The 22,275-nt window shown below is 36.4% G+C and overlaps 1 long non-coding RNA gene across 1 annotated transcript; it reads left to right on the top strand.

Annotated features, from left to right (window-relative positions):
• The first annotated feature begins 2,321 nt into the window (after positions 1-2,321).
• LOC119620647 (uncharacterized) lies at positions 2,322-22,133 on the top strand. Its single transcript, XR_005237197.2, has 3 exons — positions 2,322-2,454; positions 19,693-19,764; positions 21,192-22,133. It is a non-coding gene; the product is annotated as an uncharacterized lncRNA (long non-coding RNA).
• Positions 22,134-22,275: the final 142 nt, after the last annotated feature.

The raw sequence follows: 22,275 nt of genomic DNA, 5'->3' as shown, positions 1-22,275 counted from the left end.
GCCTTAATGGCAAAAAGCAACCACAAATGTACAAACAAAAGTTTATGATACATTTCTTGTTAAAACAATGGAGTGCATATCCACTCATGCAAATTCAAAACAGCTTTTACAATAATGCCTTTTCTTTTATATCTATTTTCATGTGTTTCATAAATAAATAAGCAAAGATGAAAATCGAGTAAATATATAAAGCCTCTTCAGAAGTATATAGTACTTTTAAAAAGTATTTTACAAGGAAGATTCAGAGAATTCACTTTATCATCGATAAACTCACAAAAAAATACAGGAAAGAAGAAAGATAACTAAGGTAAAACAAAAGTTATCTTGTTTCTTATTCTTATTTTAAAACCCCTACATTTTGTTGTTTTCTATTTTTAAACAAATATTTATTATGCACGTGGTAAAATTACTGTATTACACGTCTCTAAACAAAGAGTTATAAATATAATCATAGGTCAATATACAAATTATTTAGACATAAAATTCGCTTTAGTGTAACTAGAAACCATATTTATTTACTTATTTATTTGTACAAGGCAAAGTACAAATAATTAAAATGAGAGCTCTATTACAATACTGAATGGCAGTTAGAGCTCACTTATAATAAATGCAATCTAAAATACTCTTGAGTCACCGACACTTAATATTCCAGATAATGGCTGGGCACGGTGGCTCAAGCCTGTAATCCGAGCACTTTGGGAAGCCGAGGCGGGCAGATCACGAGGTCAGGAGATCAAGACCATCCTGGCTAACACGGTGAAACCCCGTCTCTACTAAAAATACAAAAAAATTAGCCGGGTGTGGTGGCAGGCACCTGTAGTCTCAGCTACTTGGGAGGCTGAGGCAGGAGAATGGCGTGAACCCGGGAGGCGGAGCTTGCAGTGAGCCGAGATCGCGCCACTGCACTCCAGCCTGGGAGACAGAGCAAGATTCTGTCTCAAAAAATAAAAAACAAAAAACAAAAAAAAATCCAGATAATGCTGAACATTTCAACTGAGGGGTTACTTAAGTTCAACAGTTAGGAAATACACCTCAAATTAAAAATCACTTTAAGTGTATTTCTGTGTAATGATAATATGCCCAGCCCTGTCATGGGTGTCTGATTAGATGTCAGCAATATGATGTCCTGAAAATCGGGGACATCCGTGTGCTGTTCTCCAAACCCTGCCTGTCAGTGTTCTTCTGGATTATTAAAATTATTACTCAGTGAAAAGAACAGATTCTACATGCTCAGTTTTTTAACCACAGATTCCTCTAAAATGAGTACACATGTTTTAGATGGCCTTATAATTACACATACAACAGAAACTTAGGGAAATGCTCACAAAGCATGACTCTCATAGTACCTGTCTAAAGGTTCCTGAGGGATGGCAGGATCGGTTGTCTGAGACAGCAGAGAGGCAGAAGAAATATTGGATGGCACTTAATTCTTTCACATAGAGCTAGCGGGTCTATATAGTTGACATTTAATTTAATTCAGGGGTTCAGAAGAAACTTATATGAAATATTTCAATGAAACAGCACATCTACACATTCATAGTAAATTAATTTGAAGAAGGAAAAAAAAAAACTTTTTCTCCACCTACATTCTTACACAGTCAATCACACTCAATGCAACACTTTACCTCTGGTTACCAAAATGTGTGTGAGGGTTTCTCCCACCAGCACAGGCAATGCTTCTGTGAACACCAGCGGGGTGTCCTGTGATTCAGTTCAATTCTGACTCTACCTGGAGGAAGCTCCAGACCCCACAAGTGAGGGTTCAGCCCCAGAAGGTTGCCCCCACTTCAGGTGACAGTCCCAAGCTTCTGACTGACCAGCTATAAACCTGGGTTCCCAGGACTCTTCCTTGGGTTCCATTAATTTGCTAGAGCAACTCAGAGAACTCAGCTAAATACTTACTTACATCTTCCCATTTATCATAAAGGACATTGCAAAGGATTCAAGTGCTAGACAGAGAGAGGAGATGCACAGGGCAAGAAATGTGGGGAGAAGCAGAGCTTCCATGCCCTCTTTTGGATTGGAGCCAACTCTAGCCATCTCTATGTGTTCAGCAATCCAGAAGCTTTCTGAACTCAGCCTTTCGGGTTTTTATGGAGGCTTCATTATGCAGTCATAGTTGATTAAATCATTGTCCATCAATGATCAACTCAACCTTCAGTTCCTCTCCCCTTTCTAGAGGTTAGAAAGTGGGGCTGAAAGTTCCAACCCCCTCATTACACAGGTGATTGGTTCCCAGGGAAACCAGGCCTCATGCTAAGGCTATCCAGGAGCCCACTGAGAGCCATGCTGTTAGAACAAAAGATGTGCCTGTCACTCAGGACATTACAAAGGAGCTCTGTGTCAGAAACTAGGGTTAAAGAACAAATACAGAACAAATACAGAACAAATGATTCCTCCAGCACCCCTACTGCAAGGATTTTAAGAACTCTATCTCAGGATAAAGACCTGAGGGTAAAGACAATGATATATATTTCTTATTACAGATACCAAGAAAATAACACATTAATAGTAAATTAATACTCAAACATTATGCAAAAATAGCAAGGAACTGTCACTTTAAATATATTAAAGTGAGAAAGGTAGAAATATAAATATAAATACTCATATAAAATATTTAGCCTGAAGCAAACTCTTTTTAAGATACTTTATATATAAAAAAAACTTTTATTTTATATGTATTTACATATATTTTATATGTATATGTTATATTTATATTTATATGTTTGTATATATGTTTAAGTATCTATTATATTTACATTCATATATGTTTGTTATATATTATATATCGATGTTACATTTTAAATGTAAGTTACTTTATTCTGTCATTATGCATATATACACACATATTCAAATTCAGAAATATGCATATAGATATCCACCTACCAGATTTAAACATTATTTTCTAATCAGTTTTGTAAACAGTAGAGTTTAGTAATTGTAAATACATAAAAAGAATTTTCTTCTACTAAAGGTCATCATTTCCATATAGAAAGGATCAAAATCCTCATTTTTTTCTAAATACAGCTAAGAAAAAATTATTGTTTAATAGCTAAGCATTTTGAAAGTCTGTGATGTTAAACCTACTTAGAAGTTACATTAGTACATCAGCTAAGGCTGTATAATGAGCTGACTATGCCTGTCTCCTTTGACTGATGGTAGCCATTTGAACAAACAAACAACAAACAAAGCCTCAAGGCAGCTGTTGAAGTAGACACAGTAACCCATTAAATTATTTTAAGATAAAGCCATAACAAATGTTTCAGATCATAGACTGTTCACATAAGATTTCTCTTATTTTGTTTTAACCGGAAGAAAATTACATACTTCAAACCATTATGTTAAGAACATAGTTTTCATTAACTCTCGATTTTATTTTGAACCAGTTAGCACGCCGGAAAGCAGGAAACAGAGTTAAGTGCTGATCACTGAAAAATTAATACACGTGAAAATGAATAAATTCTGAAACTAATATTGTAATTCTTAATACAAATAGTTTATGATTTTATAAGCATATTATGTCAAAATACAAAACAAATTGTTCATTCAAAATCTGCATCACATTGTCAATAGTTGGCTTGTAATGCCAAAAGTGCACTATAAGTTTCTTAGTAACTTGACATGAGATTCTATTCCAGGAAACTCTGAGATTCTGCCATTTTAATTAATTTGCAAGAGCAAACGCTCATTCTCTTGTCCCACCTTAACCTACCTTGAAGCACATATAAAAAACCAAATGATTACTTGGGACGTTTCAAACTAAACTGCTTTCACTTCAGGCTGTCTCTCAGGAATACCTCATTTACTACTCCATATCTCTAAAATCATTTTAGAAATTGTCTTCAGGGCAATAAGAATAAAAAAGGAATGAAGGCCCATAAGCTGCAGATATTTAACAGATACATATGCTATTTATAAGCAACAAATTTTTGCACTCCGGAATTTCAAAGTGCGTAATGGCTTTTGGGGAGAGATATGCATTGAAGCTGAAGGATCCAAATGCTTTGAGGGACGTATACTCCAGAATGTTCTGCTTCAGAAAACACTGTTTCTAAAAATCACTTTCAGGGAAAGGGCCTATTTTGGCTCACTGTTAAATGATTGCATTTCCAGTTCATTCATCTGACAGCCACCGGAATTCTCGGTAGAGTCAGAGAGTGAAGCAAGCTTCAGTTAGTATCTCAGAAGACACATAAGATGTGGGTGTCAACTGGGCCCATTCAAATCTACGAGTATGACCAGGAATATTTGGAAATTGTGTATCAAGCCAAGAAAGGTAATAGCTTTCTGAAAGCAAATAGTTTAAATGCTTAGAGTACAACATGGAGGAAATAAAGGAAGTATTTATCTGTGAGAGAGGACACAGTTAATCCACTTAATTTGAATTTGAATTAAAACCACTCTGCAAAGGTATTCCAAATCATTCAGCCAATTGTGTAAGCAAAATATTTTTTATTTGTCTTTCCTTTTGAATAAATTAAAAATGCTTTGAATTTCAGAACAGGAATGACTAAAGAGGCATCTTAATAATATTGTAATGACATATGGAATAACTGTCTAAATTGTTTCCTTCAAATGTCCTCTAGCTTTTATTATTTTCTAATTATTAAACATATCAAAATTACAAATTATTTTATCTAGTGTATTTTAAGCTTAAAGAATGATGCTAAAACCAATGTATCCATCTTAAGAAATGATGTCACTGTGAGGCCTCTGAGCCCAAGCCAAGCCATCGCATCCCTTGTGACTTGCACGGATTCGCCCAGATGGCCTGAAGTAACCGAAGAATCACAGAAGAAGTGAAAATGCCCTGCCTCGCCTTAACTGATGACATTCCACCACAAAAGAAGTGAAAATGGCCGGTCCTTGCCTTAAGTGATGACATTACCTTGTGAAATTCCTTTTCCTGGCTCATCCTGGCTCAAAAATCTCCCCTACTGAGCACCTTGTGACCCCCACTCCTGCCCACCAGAGAACAACCCCCTTTGACTGTAATTTTCCTTTCCCTACCCAAATCCTATAAAACGGCCCCACCCCTGTCTCCCTTCACTGACTCTCTTTTCGGACTCAGCCCGCCTGCACCCAGGTGATTAAAAAGCTTTATTTCTCACGCAAAGTCTGTTGGGTGGTCTCTTCACACGGGCGCACATGACAGTCACCAATTCTTTTAAAACCTGCCCTGCACACCTTACATCATATCATCTCCCCACCCCCACCGTGGGGCAAAGAGCTGCTAGCCTAGGTTCCTCTAAAATACTCCCTTGAATTTCTTGAAAGGTTTTACCACCTATGAATGATTCTCTAAACAATATGTTGTTCAGATTTGCCTGGTTGGACTTTACAATAAACCAGTCATTTTGTGTGTTTTCTTTTCAAGTCAGGATCTTGCTCTGTCACCCAGGCCAGGCTGGAGTGCAGTGGCACAGTCAGGACTCCCTGCAGCCTTGACCTCCTGGGCTCAAACAGTCTTCCCCAACTCAGCCTCCTCAATACCTAGGACTACAGATGCGTGCCACCATACCCGGCTAATTGTTGTACTTTTTTATAAAGAAGGGATCTTGTTATGTTGCCCACGATAGTCTTGAACGTCCGGGCTCAAGCAATCTGTCCGCCTCAGCCTCCCAAAGTGCTGGGACTACCATGCCCAGGCCTTCTGTGACTTTCTTTTTCTGTTCCCCAACATTAGATTTCTGAGTTTGTCCAGGCTGATGTCTAACTTCGATTCACCATTTTCCCCTCTGGATATATTATGTCAATAAACCAAAATTTATTCATCACTTGTTAGACATTTGAACTGTTTCCCCTGGAGGCCATGGCAACCAATGTTGCCACAAACATTCTTTTATATTTCTACTGGGACACAGACACTATAAATCCCTCACACTAATTACCTAAGAGTGGCGTCTTTTACATTCATAAAATTGCTGCGTATTTTTGTTTGTATTCTCTGGAAGAATTTACATAAAATTCTAAGTATTTGTGTATTGGATGTTTGGTTTAAAAAATATCACCTATAAAACCATCTGGGCAAGATATTTGTTTTGGGAAGAATTTTAACTTTGTTTTCTATTTTGATAATTGTGCTGTTTGAATCTAAAGTTGAGTTTCTTGCAAAGCAGACTCAGGTATATTCCCTGTGGGTGTGAGGTATCTGGCCCCTGCTTCTAATGTCCAGCACAGCTAAATCGGGGCAAACAACAACAGTTGCAGTGTTGAAGTACATTTCCCAGCCCACGAGTGGAGGATGCATTTCTCATTTGATGTCTCTCCCTTCTCTGCGGCCCCCGGCTGTCATCACTACCGAATAACAAACCTCTTTCCCAGAACCCACATAGGGGCATTCTACCTCAGCGTGGATTGTGAGCAGCCATAGCAATGGCTTGACTTAGCATGTATTATTGATTTCCCATCTAAATGTTGCAGATATTCTCACATTTTAATAAAGGGTAATTTTTTTGTCATATAGCTTTTTCTAAAAATTTCAATTTAATTTTTTCTGCAGTAATGAGTGACTCACAATCTGACTTAATTGTTCCTCTGTTAGTGATTTGCTATGTAGTTATTTCTAAAGGCTAACAGAGCCAATGAGCCATTGTTAGAGAAAGCTGTAGCTTTTAAATGACATTTAAAAAAATCAGTTGCTGATTCTTTTTCCTCATATTTCCTTTTTGCAAATATATTTTCTGTTTTCCATGTTCTGTTCTGAAAACTGAATATATGTTTGCTAAGTTAATCATCACCGCATTCTTTGGAGATAGGAACTAATACTACCTTACACAGATACTAAGACTAAGACTCAGAATGGTCAACAAATTTTTCAAAATCACCTCACTAGTAAGTGGAAGGGTCAGAATTTAATTCTGCGGGCAGAAATTATGCACAGGACTTTCCTCTGAGGCAACTGTAAGGATACTCTATTTTCAGTGTGTCTATAGGTTTTTCTTTATGGTTGAGCATCACAGAAGGTCTCTGAGTGATCAGTTATAGATTATACAGTAAGATTCCTCAATATGATTTTTAAATAAACAAAGGTTTTGATTAAAAATGAAAAGGCAGACTAGGAATTGAGCATAGCAGAATGTCTAGCAATATAATAAACAGCATCTGAGACAATTACTGAATTGGAAGTTAGAGTTGAAGAAATTATGTAGAACGCAACCCAAAGATAAGGAAATAAGCATATAAAAGAGAGATGGAAAGGTATAGGAGAGAAAATGAAAAGGTCAAACATACTCCTCATCCGAGTTTTAGAAGGAAAGAAAAAAGATAGGGATGGAGTGGGATCATAGTCTAAGAGGTAACACGTGAGAATTGTTTAGAATTAATGAGCAAAATGAATCTTTAAATTCAGGAAAGCTAACAAACATCACACCAGGTACATGAAAGAACAGAATAAAACTACAAAATAAGCAAAGCAAAGAAAATAATTTAAAACAGCCAAGAGAACAGAGATTTCCCGTAGAAGAGTGGTAATTAGACCAACAATGGGCTTCCCAATATACTAATGGAAGCCAGAGACAGCAGGATAGTATTTTCTGAATTCCTGGAGCCAGCTGAGAATTGCTCAATGAGATATCCTAGGGATGTTTTGCACAAGTGCATCGGGGACATGTACCAGGGTATTTATTGCAGCATGGACTTAAGCAAAATACTACATCATTTAAAATTCATTGAAGGTATGTAGGAACAGCAACATATGAAGATAAAGGTAAATGGTTAAATCTGGAAGATTCAAAGATATTGGCAGGGATTCAAGAAATTTAGAACAGTTGGTTCCTTGACAGAAAAGGAGGCCATGTCACCAATAGAAGAAAATGAGAGAGAACCTTGAAATAGAGTTTTAAAAGGCAGATTCTCAAAGAAAGAAAAAGATGATTTCAGAGATTATCTAGAAAGACAGATTTTACTTAAAACCTATGCTACTGAAATTACAACCAAACTGAAAGTTCCAGTTATTTTGTTCGAGAACAAAGTATTATTTACCATTACTTTGTGATAGGGCCTGAGCACGCTCTAGAGTCTTCAAATTTGATCTTCGTCACCTGATTCTTCTATGCTGATGTTATAGTAAAACTAATATGGCTAGAAATTTACAAGTCAAGAAATAACAATTCTGTTTTTATGTTAGGTGTATGTGTGTGTAAATCTATTCACTTTTTTCCATACCACTTGTAAGTACCTAGAGCAAATAGCTACTACCTTTCACAGAAATTACACAGTAGTTTCTTCATTGCTCTTTGTACTTTCAATCTTGCTTTGTCACAATTAATCAATCCTCCACATAGCAAACATAATTATCTTATAACATAACTAAGATCATGTCATACCCATGGTCAACACATCTCATAAAATTCAACACACCAGCATCCCATTACCTAAAAGTCCTTGCGGGAACTGAATCGACCTCCTTCTCCAGCTTGCCCTGGGCTCCTTTTCTGTATCTCACAGCTTCTTTCTATTTCGGTGTCTCTCATGAGGCAAAATGCATGGTACTTGATACATTGTCTCGCTTCTGCTCACAACACTCTTCATAGCTCTCCATCTGGCCAACTGATGCATCCTTCCAGTCTCATCCTAAATACCCTTCCCTGGAGAGGCCCTCCCTAGCCACCCAATTTAAATCACTTCTCACTGTTTAACTCTCTTACAACACCTGGCACGTGTTCTTATGTTAAAGGAATATTATAGCGACATTCTATTTTACATGTTTTATATGTGTATTAGAGTATTATATTCCTAATTCCTCCTTCCCATGCCATGTATCATTACCCTCATTCATTTCACTTACACATAAGCTATAATCATAGAATGTATCAGTTATTATTATTTTGAACAAACTGTTGTCTGTTAGCTCAATTGAGAATAAGGCAATAGAAGATTTTATTTTATCTTCACTGATTTCTTCCCTAAAGCTTCCCTTTCTTTATGTAGCTCCAAGTTTCTGATCCATATAATTTTTTTTATCTCTAAAGAACTTTTTTAAAAGACACTTTTTTCAAGGCAGGTCTACTGACAATACACTCCCTCAGTTTTTGTTTGTCTGAGAAAGTTTTTATTTCTCTTTCATTTTTGAAGGGTAATTTTGCATGGTACAGAATTACAGACTGGTGGTTTTTCCTCAATACTTTGAATTTTTCACTCTCTTCTTGCTTGCCTGGTTTCTGAGACGTCTGATGTAATTCTTATAATTACTCATCTATAAATAAGATATTTTTCCCTCTGACTTCAGTCAATATTTTTTCTTTATTTTGAATTTTCTGCAGTTTGAATATTATACGCCTGAATATAAGTGTAGGGCTTTTTCCTTCTCTCTTCTTGTCCTTTTTTTTCTTTTTGGCATTTGTCCTACTTGGTGTTCTCTTCACTTCCTGAAATTGTGGCTTGGTGTCACATTAATTGGTGAAGTTCTTAGTCATTATTATTTCAAATATTTCTTCTGTTCCTTTTTCTCTTTCTTTTTCTTCTTGCATTCCCTGTGTTTGTATGTTATGCCTTTTGTAATTGTCTCAAATCCTTTAATATTCTATTTTAATTTTTTCAGTCTTTTTTTTTTTTTTTTTTTGCTTTACTTTTCAATTTTGGAAGTTCTTATTGACATATCTTCAAGTATGGAAATTCTTTCTGCAGCCATGTCCAGCCCATTAAAAGAATTTAAAATTTTTCTGTGACAGCGTTTTTGATTCTAGAATTTACTTAATTCTTGCTTAGAATGTCCAACTCTCTGCTTACATTGCCCATCTGTTCTTGGATGTTGCCTGCTTTTTCCAACAAAGACTTTAACATTATTCTTTCATATTTCTAGCCTTATAATTCCCACATCCTTGCCATATCTGAGTCTGGTTCTGATGCTTGTTCTGTCTTTTCAAGCTGTATGTTTTGCCTTTTAGTATGCCTTGTAATTTTTTGTTGAAAGTATAACATGAAGTATCTGGTACTGTTTCCTACAGAGATTTCTGCTTCACTATGCTGTGATTCTCATTACCTGTTTGTCTGTTTCTCCACTTTTAGGCATAGTGGTTTGTCCTGAGACCTCACTTTTCTGTGGGTCTAAGAAGGACTGTTGATTTTCAGTTCATTCAGCTTTTCACCTGTTGTTAGGATGGAGTAACAACTTCCCAGCTTATTCTCAGCCAGGCAAAAGGCCAGAATCAAATTTCCTTTTAAGTACACAGTTTATAAACAGTTATTTTTGTGACTTTCTTTCTGTTCCTTTTAGCTTTCTAGGAGAGACATTTAAAAAATAATCACCCTACACTTAGCAACTTACGTGTAATACTACTCTGAGTCTCAAGTACATAGTAGAAAATCTGTCAATATTTCAGATTTAAGGAAAAAGAAATTAGGTCGTAGATATATTTAGTCACTGCAGCAGATATGTGCTACTAGTTTTGTGATCATCATTCTGCTTAAACATTCTCTACTGAGTTACAGCTTTTAAAAACTCCTAACTACTAGTTAAAACTAAGAAACTTTTATTTGTGCTTAGATGCACTTTGATCTCCAATGGGTGTTCACATGAATAACAGTCATTTTTGAAATTCATATACCAAACTACTCTCTCTTAGATGGTGTTTACTTGTAAGAACACCAGGCAATATGTTCTAATCATTGCCTTAAGGTTTACGGTGGGTTTGACTTCTGTAAACATTAATGAGAATCACTTGGCTGCTTCTATGCATAAAGTACTAGAATCTGGTCCCTAGGTTATGTCGCTTTTGCATTTGTATGGCTAATACATGTCACTAAACCATAATGGTAAACATAACTACTTGGAAATCATGTTTCACCTTTTCCTCCTGTGGATCCCAAATCAAATTGCAAACAATTAATTGTGGTTACAACACCACTGCAGAGTAATTTTCAATAGGAATATATTAAGAGAGCCTGCACCATTTCTGAAGTTTCAACTGATAAAAAGTGACAACTCTCAGAAAGGCAATCCTTACAAATCCACAATATACAAAGGTAGGAAAAGTAAATACGATCTTCAATATAATTAGACAAAGAAATTGGCAAATATAGTTAATTCTTAAAAGTTCTGCCGGCCGGGTGCAGTGGCTCATGCCTGTTATCCCAGCACTTTGGGAGGCCGAGACGGGCGGATCACGAGGTCAGCAGATGGAGACCATCCTGGCTAACACGGTGAAACCCCGTCTCTACTAAAGATACAAAAAATTAGCCGGGTGCGGTGGAGGGCGCCTGTAGCCCCAGCAACTCGGGAGGCTGAGGCAGGAGAATGGCGTGAACCCGGGAGGCGGAGCTTGCAGTGAGCCAGGATTGCGCCACAGCACTCCAGCCTGGGCGACGGAGCGTGCCTGTGTCTCGGAAAAAAAAAAAAAAAAAAAAAAAAGTTCTGCCAGGACCCTATGTTTAAAAACTGCAGGGTAATTTAAAGTATTCCAATCAAGTTTGGATTCCATTTTTGTGGCTGATCATCAGCAGGTACATTTTTCCTAAATAAAGAAATAATATTTGTAGAACTTTAAAATATCATCTCATCTTTCCTGGCTTTCATGTGCTCTATGAGAACTTGATTAGCCCAGGGAAGAAGAAAAGATATTTGAGTGGCCTGGACATGGCATGTAAAAATGACTCAGCCAATAGCTGGAAAGAAGCTGCTGGCCTGCAGGTCAATATTTACTGGGGTGTGGTGAATTAAAACCAAATGTGCAAGCATGGACAGCTGAAGAAATTCTTCTCAGTGCTATTTGCCAGCCGTGTTCCACAAAGTGGAGATAAAAGAGGTGGCAGGCAGGCAAGGTCCCTGTTCTCATGATCCTTACCTTCTAATGGGGAAAGACAGCGTATTTGGCCAGTGAGCACTGCTCCAACTCCTGGGACTGAGGGCCACTTTATACTCTTAAAAATTGAGATCTTGTAAAAACTTTTGTTTATGTGAATTCTATCCACTGATATTTACTGTAGTCAGAATTAACACTGTGGAATTTTAAGATTTTATTTATTTATTTATAAGTAACAAGAAAGTCATTACATATTAACATGAAAATGTTTTTATGAAAAAATAACTCCATTTAAAGAAATTAAAACAATAAAAAGAGTGTCATTGTTTTACAATTTTGCAAATTTTTGTAATATCTACTTTCATTGAAGATGGCTGGATTCTCATATCTGTGTCTGCGTTAAATATTGTTATATGTTGTTTTGGATGAAGTATATAAAGAAAATCTACCTTGGAAAGGGTAGGCATATTTTAATAACCTTTCAGTTATTATTTGATACTACACTGAAGGGAGGTAGCTTCATAAAGATGAATTGCAATGTGGGATCTGAAGTCATATCAGTGAAATTTCCAGACTCCGTTATATACAAATCCTTTCATCTTGCACTTTGAATGGATCTTTTACCCATTCATGATTCTGTAAAATCATGTATTAGTCATTTGAAAAATAATGAATCACAGGTTTATGAAGATCTTCCAAATGTTGACACATTTGATTACGCTATATATATAATCGGATTTGTTAGTATCATCTCAAATATCATCAAAAAGACTTTAAATCTTGGGAAGCTGTCGACGGTAGCAAATACAAAGCTTTAATTTTATTATTGGCAACAAAATACCATCAGTTTTATGATAGGCTCGCTTTATTCATTTTCAAAAAAATAAAGAATCTTCAGTCATTTATTCAAGCAAAGATAATTCTTTATGAAAAAGTCTGTAGTCCAGCTCACAACTTAATTTCACGAGCACTTTTCCTCAAGAATTCCATCATGCTCTGGTATGCTGTGGAAGTATTTAACACAGACTTCTATTTCATAGCACAGGACATTAATAATACCAGTACTAATAGCTCAAAATACAGGGAAATTAACTTTCTGTGCTTCATCATGAGACTTTTTTTTTTTTTTTTGAGACAGATTCTCATTCTGTCATCTAGGCTGGAGTGCAGTGGTATGATCTCATCTCACTGCAACCTCCACCTCCCAGGTTCAAGCGATTCTCCTGCCTCAGCCTCCTGAGTAGCTGGGATTACAGGTGCTCACCACCATGCCTGACTAATTTTTGTATTTTTAGTAGAGACAACGTTTTGCCATGTTGGCCAGGCTGGTCTCGAACTCCTGACCTCAGATGATCCACCCACGTCGGCCTCCCAAAGTGCTGGGATTACAGGCGTGAGCCACCACTCACAGCCAACAGACATTCTTAAGTAAAACTGGCTTTATGTATTTATTTATTTGTTTTACTGCAAATATTGCAAATGAAGAGTTCAATGAGCTGCTAGTACAGCTTGCTGCCTCTGCACCAACATGCACTGAGCCATCACAGAGTGCGATGGCTTAGTATAATTAAAAATTGTTTTCAATTTTTGTAAACTTGTTGAAAGTGTTGTGAATACATGGGATACACTTTGAGAACCATTGGAGTAAACAAATAAATTATCCAAATAATCACAGATATGATAAGGGTTGCAATTATAATAAAATATGATGGGGGATGATTGATCACTGGAATACAACTTACTAAAGAGTTCTTTCTGCACTTCCCAATCAAAGCTAGTAATATGTCTGCTAAGTAACCTGGATGACTATTACTTGTCTTGATTAGGTTTGATTAGAACACTCCACAATTCAAATTATTTATCAGAAAAGTGACTGATAATTTAGTTTTGTATAAAAAAAAATTATAAGCTCCATGAATGCATATTTTGTTCTGTTAAACTTTTATTCTTAATAACTTATTCTGGATCCAACATAAGTTATATATGTGTGCATGTTTGCATGTGTGTGTGTGTGTGTGTGTGTGTGTAGAATGAATAAATTATTGAGACCAGAGAGGACATAAATTTGAGAGAAAGAATTGGACATGAGTTCTGTTTCTCCATTATGAACATGAAAGGGGTCTAGGCTGTCTACTTGGCAGATGGCTAATGCAAGGTGGAATATGTGAGACTGGCCCTTAGCAGAGAATCTGGGCTGGAGATAGAGATATGGACACTCTCAGCTTACAGCTGCCAATTAAGACTAATCTCACACAAGACTTGCTAATGGTCTGTAAAGGAAAAATGGCCAGGGATAAAATCCTAAGGCACATTGACATTTGGAGAGTAAGTGAGAAACTTAGAGTAGAAATTGAGAAGTGTTTCCCTACATACCTACCCTAACCCAAAACTATCACTTTTCCTACACTAATTATTATTTTGCCCATTTATCTAACTCTTCAAAGAACAGATTTTAATTCATTTTACTTTACAGGTTTAACAGATTTTAATATGAGTTTATTTTAATCATCTTTGTATCCCTAGCAACTAGCACAAAATACTCATTAAGTTCGATCTATTTTTTGAGTTACTATTTCAATAAATGTAAGTTTATCATTTAAATTTTTGGGATTTATTTCACTTAGATTTTCTTTCATTCCTGTTGGGAAACAACCAAGATAAGATTGTTGTTGTAATAGGATTATCTCCAATCATCGGATTGATTACATGTTCTCTAACCTGTAACTTGCAGTGTTTCTTGAAAAACATCTTTTCTTAGTCCTTGACTTTTTGGAAAAAAAAAAGGATTTTAGTCAGTGAGCATTAGGAGTTGAAGAAAATGAGTTCATCTTTGGCTGACAAGTCAATAGGATTCTACTGCTTAGTTTTTTTTTTTAATGTGTCTAAAACTTTCATTCTCAAAATGCGTGGGAATAAGCCATTCAGAAAGTGCATCAATAACAAAATCATATAGGGCTGTGTATATACATACTTGGTAAAATCTACCTATGATTTTTGAAAATATTTATTAAATTCCAAAACAATTCTCTAAACATGTAAGGTCAATATTGATAATTTTTGTTTGATATCAAGAAACACTTTATATCAAACTTGATAAAGGAGTTACTCTCTGAACTACGAAAATCAAATCTAATTTTCAGTGACCTAAAATTAAGAAAAAATAGATCACCATTACCACTAAGTTTGTGTAAAATACAAAATGTCAAATGTATGAATCAGCCTGATATAATTAAGACATCTGCTCCATGGAACTATTAAAACAGAAATACACTAACATAAGTCAACAAACAAATTGCACAGTGTAAACTATGCATACCCATGCATACACACACACTCATATGACAATGTTCCAGAGAAAAATACACGCTTCAATGAACAGCAAATCATAAAATTTAGTTTGCTTTTTCAGGAGCAAATGAAAATATATAGAACTTCAGGAAATAAAAAAGTTGGAGGATTCTTGAAGAGGCCTTGAGCTGTCTTTTAGGGATGAATCATCCCACAAATGCATGAACACAGAAATACCCCATGGATTTTTTACTCACAGTCTGCTGGCCACACAAGGGAAGAGGAGACATGAGATTGTAGGATAGTAGCAGGTACAAAATTGGTACAGGTTGAATAGTCCAAATCCAAAAACCCCAAGTCTGAAATGGTACAAAATTCTAACTTTCTGAGTACTGACAAGAAGGCTCTCAAAAAAAAATAAAATAAAATAAAAATACTCATTGGAACAATTCAGATTTTGGATTTTTGGATTCAGAATGCCCAACCAGGAAGGATAATACAAATACTCCAATATAAAAAAAAAAATCCAAAATTGAAAATACTTCTTCTGGTCTTAAGCATTTTGGATAAGGGACAGTCAACCTGTCCTTTAAATTTAATATGGAAAATAAAATGTTTCATCTAAATTGCCCAGTATTGTACATTATTTTAAATCTGCCATTTCACTGTGGCCTAAAGTCCTCAAGCCAAGGTTGATAAAAATGGTAAATATTAACTTAAATTACAGAATACATTACAGATAAAGTCAATGTCCACATTATGTCTCTGTAGAAGCCGGCTGTTTACAGGCACTGGTGGGATACCTTGCCCTTAAGAGGCTACAGTCTGATGTGAGTTGCTTTATTCTCATCCTGCAAACACTCAATCCTCTCCAGACACATGTACTCAGGGCTGTATCTAGGTTTAGGGGATCTGCCGAAGCTTACACAATTTAGAGAAAACAGCTTAAAACTGGCCAACAAAATTATACCACATCTTAAAAAATGTTGCCTTTTGAAACCTAAGCTTCTGGCTGCATGCATGTCCAGCTTTGCGACTCCTCCTCTCCACGTCTGCCCAGCCCCAGCCCTGCAGGACACATCTTCACTGCCACGTCATCTTCGGTTCCTGACCTGGTGACACCAGCTTACCCACTCTTAGTCATTCGATCTCCTCTTCAGCTTTGCCTCAAACTTACAGACAATTCTGGACTTTCATACATTTGGATTTTAGAGTTTTGCACGTTAGAACCCACAGATGCCACCAGCCTACTTTCTGTTTTCTGTTGTTGATTTCAGACGACTTCCTGGGGACCTGAGGACCACACTCCCCTCTGATGGAAGACATCCGACCTCAATTGACTGAGCAGGAATGCCTGTACCTGGCAGGGTAGAACATGTGGCCCAATGCTGAGCACGATCTCTGCATGTGGCTTGTGAATAATGCTGTTTGGGATCTGATCTATTTACTGGTTGTTCCATATGAGTATATGCAGTTTTCCTTCTCTGAACCTGATGTCATTACTTTACCACCATAGCTTTATCTGGCTGGCTGCCTCCTGTCACACTACCCCGTGCACTGGTCACAGAAATACACTTGGGCTAGAAAAAAACCAAGGCCTCGAGTGAGCAATTGCCCCATTGGCTAAATCTTGGGCAAGGCTTTCTCCTGGGACTTATTGCTGGAAAATTACAACAAACCTTCTCTACTTAGGTTTGAAAACATTCTTTTGATTTTCATTTTTACCACTATTTAATAATAATTCTGCCCCAAACCAAAGCAACCCAGTTTTAACAATCTGTTCGTACTGTAAACTCATATACTTTTAAAATGTCCAAAGGTACCTCTTTCATGAGTCAGGCAATAACAAAAAGTATATATCTCAATATAATCAAATATGTTCTTTAAAGAATTTCAGAAAAGTTACTGGAACAAACAAACGTATGCTCTTTTCAATAACGTTGTAATGGAAGTTGAACATTTTTATAGTTTCTTTTTTTCTAATAGTGATTCCATCAATAGCATCCATGTATACCATCTAACTTAATCTTCACCTCAACTCTGGGAATCAGTGAAGGATAATATAACCTCCAATAACATCATTCTCTTGATATTTTGAGAATAATATTTTGGAGATATTATCTGTGCAGTTCAACAGCTTTAGCAAAAGATTTACCTCTTTCAGCAAAGCAGAAATTTAGCCTGACAGAGGTGGGGAGGTAGAGAATTGATGTCAAAAAAGTTTCCCCTTTCCTTTCTCAATTTAGAGGAAGGGTCATGGAATGTGGGTCTGAATGAGAGTCACATAGTTTTGAATTTCATGTGGAGCCCAAAACACCACAAGCTGTATACCCTTCAATCAAAATGAAAATTGTAGTTCTGAGCTGCATTTCTATCAGAGAAAAGCAAATGTTGTGATTTTTGCACTGAAATCAAATTTAACTGGAATGGTTCAATAAAATGATGGTGTCATTACAAATGTTGCACTCTTTCTTAAAGTTTGATTAGTCTAGACACCTGAGTTGAATAACGACTGTTGCCTGATACTTCAAAGCACACTTGACAACTTTGATTAAATATTTATGTTAAATGTAGATGACTTAAAATGGAGTGTGTTCCAATCAAGACACTAGCAAGCAGAACATACGTAACTAGTCAGCACTAGAGTTCTGGTTTCAGGCAGTTTGATTTGAAGTTCAGCCAACTCCAGAGGTGCAGTTCTCCAACTTCCACTACTTAAATGGGGGTCACGGCAGGTCTGCGTTTCACATGGTAGTATCCAAGCAACTCAATATCCAGTAATTCCCTGGAATTGTCGAAAAGAATAAAAAGTAAGCAAGGAGCAGCTTGTGGTATTCTCTCTTCCCTCCTCATATTACAACCATAAACCCCCATATATGCTCTCTCGTAAACAAAATTTTAGAGCACCATTGAGGGCAACTGTCTTAATCTTTTAAAACGTTTTAAAAACGTTTGTAATTCCAGTTCTTATTCCTAATTACTTGAGAATTTATATGTGTTTGTTCAATTCAAAACAACCCTATTGCCTTTTCTTTTAAAGTAGGCTATCCATAACATATTTGCATTTATGTTCTGAGAGAAATAATTAATATTGGCTTAATTGCTGAACTCAGGAACTTGGAAGCCATGTTTAGCTTTCCTTTGTCATTCCTCCCACACTGTAGCTGGTGGAAAGCATCATCAAGCCTACCTGACATGCTTTGTATCTGTCATCCTCCGGATCAGCCCTAAACGCAGACTGGCTCTCCATGGCCTTGGGTCAGCCTAAACTGTGGTGCCAACTCTAACTCATGCTTCAGCTTGTGTGCATCTCTACACCCCCACAATCTAGCCACACATTCCAGAAGGATCTTAAGCAAATCCAGTCTGACATTTTGGTTGCTTTGAATCTACATTCATTAATTCTAAAGGCATTGCTTACATTTTTACCATTCGACTTTTTTGCTTTTTACCTTTGTATCATATTTTACAAAAATAAGTAAAAAATTTTTGTTTTGATTGTATTTACTTAAAAAATACATGCTTACTTCACAGAAAATCCATTGACAATTATTTTTAAAAGTGAAAACTGAGCCAGGCACAGTGGGTCATGCCTGTAATACCAGCACTTTGGGAGGCCGAGGCGGGAATCACTTGAGGTTAGGAGTTTGAGACCAGCCTGGACAATGTGGTGAAACTCTGTCACTATTAAAAATACAAAAAATTAGCTGGATATGGTGGGGGTGCCTGTAATCCCAGCTACTCAGGAGGCTAAGCCAGGAGAATCGCTTGAATCCAGGAGGTAGAGGTTGCAGTGAGCCAAGGTTTTGCCATTGCAATCCAGCCTGGGTGACAAGAGTAAAAGTATTCTCAAAATAAATACATAAATTAATAAATAAATAAATAAATAAATAAATAAATAAATAACACAAACAAATAAATAAATAAATAATTTTTTTTTAAGTGAAAACTGAATGACTTCTACCCTGTACTCACTCAAGATTAATCAGTGTCAACAGTCTATCTCCCAGGGATTAAAATTTATTCAATGGCTTCCTATTGCTGACAGCATAAATTATACCCTCCTTAGAATTCTTTTTTGGACCTTCCCTCCCTTTTTCCTTGTGAAGTGGAGCACAGACTGGAATGGGAGGAAAATGCACAATGTGTTTGAACTTTTGCCTCTGTTTACTGTGCCCATTTATTTCTCAAACTTGAGATTAAACAACACTTCCTCTAGCAAAGCTTTCCTATTGGCTTCTCTTAGTTAGCATTTTTTGTTTAAAAGAAAAGCAGATACCCAAGCCATCACTAGTTGGGCACTAGCGGTTGCTTTCAGGATATACAGGTTATTTGAAAATAAATCTTCAGTTATGATAAATTTCATGGAAGCTGCAATTAGCATTGAGACAGCATCACCATCCTTCTTCCTGGTGTCTCCATTTTTACCTTATGTCATCTCTGATGCTCTCTGAAGCCAGGCTCTTTTCGGTAGTTGAACACCTTCTATTTGCTGCTTCCTCATAATGCCGATTGGTACATAAGTTTGATTGTCTTGGTGCTGTCTTAAAATTACACAGGCTTCCACCTTTTGCCTTCCTGTTTGTTTACCCAGCTTTCATATTTCCCAGTTGAAAATTACTGCAAAAAATACTTTGGGTAAAACGTATATTTTTCCTTTTAGGTTACAAGATGTACATCACCGGCCCCAGCTGGATTTTCCCAGGGTCAGGTGCCCATTCCTACATGATCAAAGGTAAGGATGGAGTTGGCCCTCTGTGTGTGCTAGTGGTGGAGGGGGTGAGATGGTTAATTTCATGTGTCAACTTGTCCAGGTTATGGCGTCAAGTTCTTTGGTCAAACACTAATCCAAATGCTGCTCTGAAGGTATTTTATAAATGTTACAATCAATTGACTTTAAGTAAAATAAAAATCATCCTTGATAATGCAGATGAGCTTCATTCAACCCATCAAAGACCTTAAGAGCAAAAACTGAGGCTTTCGGAGAAGAAGGATTTCTGCCTCCAGATCTTACCACAGAAATCCTGCTGAGTTCCCAGATGTCAGGTTACCTCGCAGATGTGGGACTTGCCAGCCCCATAGCTACATAAGCCAATCTGATCCTTAAAATAGCTATCTATCTATCTATCTATCTATCTATCTATCTATCTATCTATCTATCTTTCTATCTTTCTATGTCTATTTGTCTATCTATCTATCTTTCTATGTCTATTTGTCTATCTATCTATCTTTCTATGTCTTTCTATGTCTATTTGTCTATCTGTCTATCTCTCTATGTCTATTTGTCTATCTATCTATCTTTCTATGTCTTTCTATGTCTATTTGTCTATCTGTCTATCTCTATCTATCTATCTATCTGTTTTTCTCTATGTCTGTTTGTCTATCTGTCCATCTATATCTATCAATCTATTTATCTATTTGTCTATCTATCTGTGTCTATTTGTCTGTCTAGCTGTCCATCTATCTCTCTATATCTATCTATATCTCTATCTATCTATTTATCTATATCTATCTAGATCTATATATATATATCTATTTATCCATCCACCATCTCTATCTGTCTGTCTGTATCTAGTTGTCTATCTATCTATCTCTGTCTATCTATTGGTGTGTCTAGTTGTCTATCTATCTATTTATATCTCTGTCTGTCTGTCTATCTGTGTCTAGTTGTCTATTTATTTGTCTGTCTATCTATCTATCTATCCATCTATCTATCTATTTATGAAAATCACATATATCCTATTGCTGCTGTTTCTCTGGAGACTTTTGACCAATATGTGAGGTAATCTCTGTTTCAAGGTAATAGTGGGTTGGCACCATAGAGCATTCCTTTGACAGTGTTCTGTTGTGTTAACAAGGTAATTTTAACTGCCGTTACAAAATAACCCAAAAGGTCAGCTCCAACAATGGAGATGAATGCCTTGCACACATAGGCCTACTGCATGTGTTCCTGGTGAGGACTTGGTTTTCACACACTGTGAGGTGCTCAGGCCTCTCCCATCATGGGATTTTGTCTTCTCCTAAAGCCTTGGTATCCTTCCATCCAGCTGTTGGATGAGGAAAGAGGGTGGAGCCTAATGGAAGAGCCTAACCTCTTCCGTTAGGCTCCCTGGCACAGAAGTGATATTCTTCAATTCTCTTCAAGTTCTATTGATGTAACAGATTATGAGTCCTCACATGTTTTCAAGAGTTTGGAAAATAATCTCCCTTGCCAGGTTGCCAGTCTTCAAAGGGAGGTCTATACTGTGGAAGGAAAAGGAAAAATTTATGTGCATTTACCCTGTTTAATACTCTCATCATATATAGCATTTTTCCAACAGCAACAATAATACTCTTGATTTAGTATATAATAATATGTCATATACTTAATATACAAAATATTTTCCTTGCTAACCTATATGATTTCAAATACCTGGAACAATAAATAATTCATGTCATTATTTGAGAGTATGTAAATTTTAATATGTTAAGATATACTGGCAAAGTTTTAAAAGTCGTGATTTTATTGGAGGCCAAATAATGTACATATTAGTTTGTCTGAAGACTTGAGCCAAAAGGAAACTAATACACTTTTGAGCTACAATATGGACATAATGTCATGAAGCAGGAACATTACGCTCCATTTCAGGACACTTCTGCTGACCTGCACCTAGAATGCCCTGTTCTGTGCTGATGCGTCAGATGTGAGAATGATGAAGTGCATGGGTTGGAATGCAGAGAACAATGAGAAAAAGAACTGAGTTGTGGGAAGATGTGAGGAAAGGATGTGAGGCTCTTAATAACAGCTGCCAAGTACTGCAGTCGGGAATCCGAAGCAAAGTGATTTGTTCTGACCACTGCCTATAAGTAAACGGGATTTTATTTTTCAATGCTTTTGTTTAATAGTACCTCCTTCATTACATGTGAACAGCATTCCAGGATAGTAAATCATGAAATGGAAATAAAGCCTGTAATTTTAATTAACATATTTTAAAATGTTTCTAATTTGTATGCATTTGATCAAATTTTCATTTGCATTGAGCTATTTGTTTCTTTCTCATATAATGTTTGACATTACCATTTCTTTCTTTAATGAAATACTAATATTTAATAAAATATTTTACAGTCTTAATATGACTTGTCAGGAATTTTTCTTCCTCAAACATTTGTGTGATGAAAACGAAACCTCACTATGTGTGGAATCTCAGCTGACAAGTAAAAAGAAGCATTTTTGTATTAGCGATATCTTGTTCCCTCTTGCAATGTT

The sequence above is a fragment of the Chlorocebus sabaeus genome, chromosome 21 (genome assembly GCF_047675955.1).
Source record: "Chlorocebus sabaeus isolate Y175 chromosome 21, mChlSab1.0.hap1, whole genome shotgun sequence".
NCBI lineage: Eukaryota > Metazoa > Chordata > Mammalia > Primates > Cercopithecidae > Chlorocebus > Chlorocebus sabaeus.
The sequence above is the reverse complement of the archived record's forward strand: the minus strand, read 5'-3'. Positions and strand labels throughout refer to the sequence as shown.